Below are 6,476 nucleotides of genomic sequence, written 5' to 3' on the forward strand. Positions count from 1 at the left end.
GCCTTGAGTTTAACATGGTACTTCAACATAACAAAATCACATATTAAAACAACAGTCACATTAAAGTAGTTCCAAGATAGGTCCTTTCCTTGCTTCTGGCATCTTCACAAATGACACATTGAAATCCTTGAAAGCCTTTATTGCTTTCATGTAAATCTCATTGGACACCCCTTCCATATTGTTTAAAATGTCCAAGCAAATAACATTTGAATAAGAATCTGGACTAGTAACTTCATTATCCGATTGACAACTATCTTTTCCTTTGATCTTTGCAAGCTTCTCTTTTAGGTAAAGTGTTCTAAGTTCAGTTTCTTCATTCCTCAAACTAACTGTAGATGACCACTGTGCCACACAGGCCTCGAGTTTATCACTTTTACTGACTTTAGGTTCCTTACGTTGTCGTTCACCCGATGTACCAATTTCGTTATGTGGACGAGTATTTGAAACCACATCGACTTCATCATCAATTTTCGTAGTCACATGTACTCCTCTATTCAAAAAATCATTTTCTAGCTGCCTTTCTTCCTCTGATGTGTTTGGACGCAGCGTGGAGACACTGCCTAATCCTCCAGTAGCTGTAGTCCCGCTGAATATCTTCCCAAGAGTGTGGTAGTGCTTACATCCTTCCTTCTTGAATAATTTGTAATCCGACTTGTTAATCTAACATTGAAAAAAGAAACCACATTGTTAGCGTATTGAAGAAATCAATATAAAATTGATAAGATAAAAGATAAGGACGAATATATTCTTTCATAAATATATGTACCGTATAAAAGTGTTGCCAAACTTCCTCTGCAGCATTAACTTTGTTGGTATTTGGATCCCATGTAACACCCGTATGTCCCAAAAGTTCAGAGAACATGCGATGAATCTTACGCAAGCGGTTCCACTTTCCTTTTAATCTATTTATGTTGTAATCCATTTTTGTTGAAGCTATCATGGTTTTATTGATCCTGCTCCATTTGTCTCTTGTGAATGTAGAACATTTCAATGCATTTGATTTCACTTTCTCGTAAAGAATTTCAATAAAAGCGTGTTCATTCTCGTCTGACCATGACATTGGTTCCTTATTCCGAACTCTATGACCACCCATGTTGACTCTATATTCATATACATAAAATTATCATCAAATATATGAGACCTTCCGTGGGCGATTTGAGGACATATTAATGTATTTAATTATAGTCACATACCACCAAATGCTCAAAAGCATACCTAACACATGTACCCATAATTATAAGGATCAACACATTGCCAAACATCATTTTAACTTACAAATTCAAGAATCTTTGCAATGAAGTTACTACCAGCAGATACCAAGGTGGAAAAGTAATAAGAAGTTACTATCGGCAGATACCAAGTTGGAAAAGTAATAAGAAGTTATTTCACTAATGCATTGCATTGCATCAACAAAAAAAGTGAGCAGAAATTTCAGCTCCTTCCTAAGGACTTTGACTTGATTACTCACAAGAACACTGTAATATGTTTCACAACTAAGTAATTCTCCAATAGTATCGAAAAGAAAGTTGATAAAGCTTGCCTGAAGTATATAATGTGGTTCTGATCTACCAAACAATTCCAGCAGGTTTTGAAGAGTGAAAAGCTCCTTAATGTATGGCATGAAAGAGAGAATGATTTCTAAAAAGTTTTTGTAATGTTCAGTCTCTCCGTATAAGATGCAGTTGGAGGCTGCATCATCAAGGCACTTCAACAGATCAATAAATCACCGGCTGAAGTAATTTTCCTTGAGTAATATGTATTTATAGTGCAGTTCTTTTGCATATTTTAGACAAAACAGAGAAAGAGGGGGGGGGGGGTAAGATTGATTAGAATTAGTCATATGAACATCTCTAATTATAGGGAAAGTTGGTTGAACGTAGACCTTAACCTGATCAAGTTGGTATATTAAGATAATTTAATTAATGGAATAATAAACAAGTGGTGTAATATAATATCAAATGATTTTGTTTTGCTCTTAAAGGTCAACTAGGGAATATCTCGACTGAAGATGCTTTTATTAAATTTCCAGTTCCCACCAGAAATCTCAATTGAAGGAAAGAAAAAATTTCAGATAGGAATCCACGAAACAATTTTCACCCTCATGAAGGAATCCATTGAACTTCGGCTATTGAAGAGAAGTTGAGAAGCAATTTTCATGGAATCCACTAATTTTTTTTTTATAAACCATACATATTGAAAATAAAATTCGTCATAGTTAATTGTCAATCTCATTCAACCAATCGCCAAAAAAAAAAAACAAAACAAAAAATCAAAAGGCAACAATCCCTGAAAGTGAAAAATCCAAAATGACCAACATCAAAATTGCTCCAACTCATTCAATTCAATTACAAAACTCCTTTCAAGATTTGAAGCAATTTCTACATTTTTGCACACATTTGGCTATAGTTAACATTTATTTGTTAGCAACATATAATACACTAGTATAGATTTACCCCTCATAGCTTCCAAAATTGGATATTAAACTTAGAAAAAAATAGATGAAAACAAATACACATAGATGGTGGAAGCTCATGTTCTGTGGGTGTAAAATGGTTTCTCACGACGTGGCAACAACAATCAGTAGGAGGAATTAGTATAATCATCGCTACCCACGTCAATTTTTCAACTGTAACGAAACATTTCAACGAAATATATAGAAACAAGAGCTGAAAATTAAAACAATGAAGACGTATAATTAGTTGAAAAATGGAAGAAATGCGAACGGAATCGATGACATTTTAACAGAAATTTACCTCTCTTCACGCCATATACCAGCCAATCTGAGGAGGCGAACTGAGGAAAATAGGAAATCGTTGGAGTTGAAGAGTTACGGGAAAGAGAGGGACGAAAGTGAGAGTGTGTGAGAGAGAGGTAAGGGTTGGTTTAATTTGGGTTGTTTCCCGTGTTTTCCATCAAACCCGTGTTTTCTACATAAAACACTCAAAACGTCATTTTTGACGTTTTCAGTTTTTAGTGCAATTTTTTTTTTTTTTTTGGTTTTCAAAACTTCATTTTCGAAAACGTGAAAGAGAACACGTTTCTATCATTTTGAAAAATCGAAAACAGAAAACAAGCAGAAAATAGGGTTGGCAATGGGCCAAGCCGAGCCACGAGCTCGGCTCGTTGAAATTGGGCGAGCTCACGAGAGCCGAGCTCGCCTATTTTTTTTAAATAAAGAATAGAGTTTTAAAAATAAAAAGTGTAAAAAATACAAATAATTTAACGAAAACAAGTTTTTATTTTTTTTATTTACATCATATTGTAATTTGTAATACTTTTTATAAAGTATAAAATATTTATATAATGAAAATGAATTATTTTTTGAAATACATTTACAAAAAATATATTTTTTTTATTTCTTTTTAAAGTTAATAAAGAATAGAGTTTTAAAAATAAAATATGTTAAAAAATACAAATAATTTAACGAAAACAAGTTTTAATTTTTTTTATTTATATTATATTGTAATTTGTAATACTTTTTATAAACTATAAAATATTTATATAAACTGTAAACTCTCCTCCTTTATCCGGACTTGGGATCGGTTACATCAATTTTAAGTAGGCGGAGTTAAAAATTGTATAGGAACAACTTGTTGTAACGTCTATAATTTTTTAAAGAAAATTAAATTTAACGACTAAAAAATAAAAAAAAATTTGATTAATATAATTAAATCAAATATCACTTACATGACGACATGCAATTTCAGCGTATTTATCTTGTAGTCGAAAATGAGCATCCTGCCAATCCGTCACACACATTAACGTTTTCAAAATATTTTCTTTCAGTCGGCTCCTGATATCGGTCAAAACCCTTTTACTTGCACTAAAAGCAAATTTCGAAGCAACAGTGCTAACGGGAGGTGTCAATAGATCTTTCGCAATAGTAGAAACAATTGGCCAATGTCTTTCATACTTTCACCAGAATTCAATTACTTCTTCTGAAATTTTTTTAATTGTTCTGTCTGTTGATATATTATGATTGAAATAATCAATTAATTCGGCACGCATCGTATTTTGAGTTTCAACCGATGTTTGATGAGATGCAGATGTAGACGACATGGTATTAGATGAACACATTGCAGTTGCATCATATCTAAATGTATTAATGCCCTGAAATAAATTCATTATTTCTGCAGCATCTTCTTCAGTTTCAGCAGAAGGAGTAGGTGCAGCAGAGGGTACCCGATGTACCCATTCTTTCCGCATATAAATCATACATTCCACATAATGCTTGTTCTAAATTCTTATAGGTGATAGGTGTATCAAGTACTAAAACTTTATTGATTTGATCAATTACGTATTTAGTTCCCGAAATATTATATTGAGGGTCCATTGCACATGTTAAAGGAAATAACATAGGTAGTTCTTCCCAATATTTTCTAAACTTTAATTCCATAGCAATTAAAATTTCACTAAAAGCAGGATCATTTTTATATTTATGGAATGTTCTTGCAATTATATAAAGGCGTTCAAGTACCATACAACTTGTGGGATAATAAACGCCGGATAAAATCTTTGTGGTCTCATAAAAAGATGTCAGAAATCGTTTAACTTTCAAAACTAAAATCCAATTGGATTCATTTAACATACCATCGTCATCACTTCTAACATGTCTATTGTTATAAAAGTCAGTTATTAAATTTTCGAAATCTTCACATGATTTTAATAGCAAATATATAGAGTTCCATCTATGACCTACGTCGCTAACAAATGTTTTAGCAGTCATCACCCCTAATTCGACACAAAAATCTTCAAATGCTTGTTTTCTCTTAGGAGAGATCGTAATATATACTAATGCATTCCTAATCCTTTGAAATTTATCCTTTATATGTTTTAAATCATCTTGTACAATTAAATTCAAGATATGACACACATAACGAATATGAAACAAATACCCACCAAAATCAGGTTGAAGTGTCCTACACAATTTATCGACGACTATCTTATTAACACTAGCATTATCAAAAGTAAAAGATCGAATTTTAGTCTCACAATGATATTCTCTAACAATACTGATAATAGCATTATATATATTATTAGCATTGTGAGGAAATTCAATAATTCTAAAAGCAATAATTTTCTTATGCATGCACCAAAGTGGGTCTATATAGTGTGCAGTTGCAGCTATATATGCTCTTTTATTAATCCCTTCCCATATATCAGAAGTTAAGGATATAACACCCCCATATTATTGCAAATCCATAATTAATTGTTGTTTTGAATTATTGAAATAATTTATTGTATCGGCACGAAGAGTGTTTCGACTTACCCCAACGTACCTCGGTTGTAGATATTCTTTCACGAACGAGACAAAGTGCTGGTTGTCTGCAATAGCCAGAGGCAACTCAGTGGCGGCAACAAATTTCACCATTCCGGTTTGAGTATCGTCTTCCGAATAAACCCACATGGATAGGGGTGAAGTTGTAGAACCGGCACCTGGACTGCCAAATTGCAATTGTGTTTGACCAGCTGGAAGAAGTCCATGTCTGGCTGCACATGATTTGTAGTGGCGATTGAGATGAGTGGTACCAATTCCTTTTTGTCATGCCAATCTTTGTTGGTAGTATTTACATACTGCTTTAGATTCTGCAAGGCCATCAACGACTTTTTCCGTTGAAATCAATTTAAAGCGATCCCAACATTTTGCTTGTTTTTTGGCCTTTCGCTTTCCCCTCCCATCTGGGATATTTAATTGCTGATCTTCATCTTCATGTTCCGCTTCGAGAACGTTAATATCATCCAAATCAATTGGATTGTGGCTTCCCTGACTGTGAATGTGAACATCTTCAAGTATCGTTATGTCATTTAGATCGGCAAATTCATTTGAAAATTGACTTTGCGGCGTCCTAGGCGATTCTTCATGATGTGGCTCACATCCTGTATCGAACAAGCTCTCAACAAATAAACGTTAATTCATTTCTGTGATCGTTTATGATGAAGTCTTGACTAGATGAATATAAATGTAGTGAGATTGTGAGAATTGAGAATTGGATGAATTTAAATTGTAACTAATAAACTGTAAAAATTGAATTGATATTGTATATTTTGTAGTACAAGAAAGTAAAAACTCGATAATTGATATAATAAAAGAGAGTTGAGAGGGTTGTAATCTTGGAAGAGCAATTGATATGAAAAAAAATCTATGGGAGAAGGGGGTATTTATAGTAGATAAAGGGAGGGTAATAAAATAAAATTCAGTGACCAAACGGTCACTGAACTCACTGAATAAAATTCAGTGACCAGAACGGTCACTGAAAAGTGACCAAAACGATCACTTTTGTGACTGTGCTCGTGGCTCGTTATTTTTAACGAGCGGCTCGTGGGCTCGCCCACGAGCAGCTCGTCTAAATGGCGAGCCGAGCGGGCCCCACGAGCGGCTCGTCTAAATGGCGAGCTGAGCAGGCTAGCTCACCTCTCGGCTCGTGCTCGGGCTCATGATTTCACGAGCCCGAGCCGCCCACGAGCCTCTTTTTCAC

This window comes from Olea europaea, unplaced genomic scaffold (assembly GCF_002742605.1).
Source record: "Olea europaea var. sylvestris unplaced genomic scaffold, O_europaea_v1 scaffold1119, whole genome shotgun sequence".
Taxonomy (NCBI): domain Eukaryota; kingdom Viridiplantae; phylum Streptophyta; class Magnoliopsida; order Lamiales; family Oleaceae; genus Olea; species Olea europaea.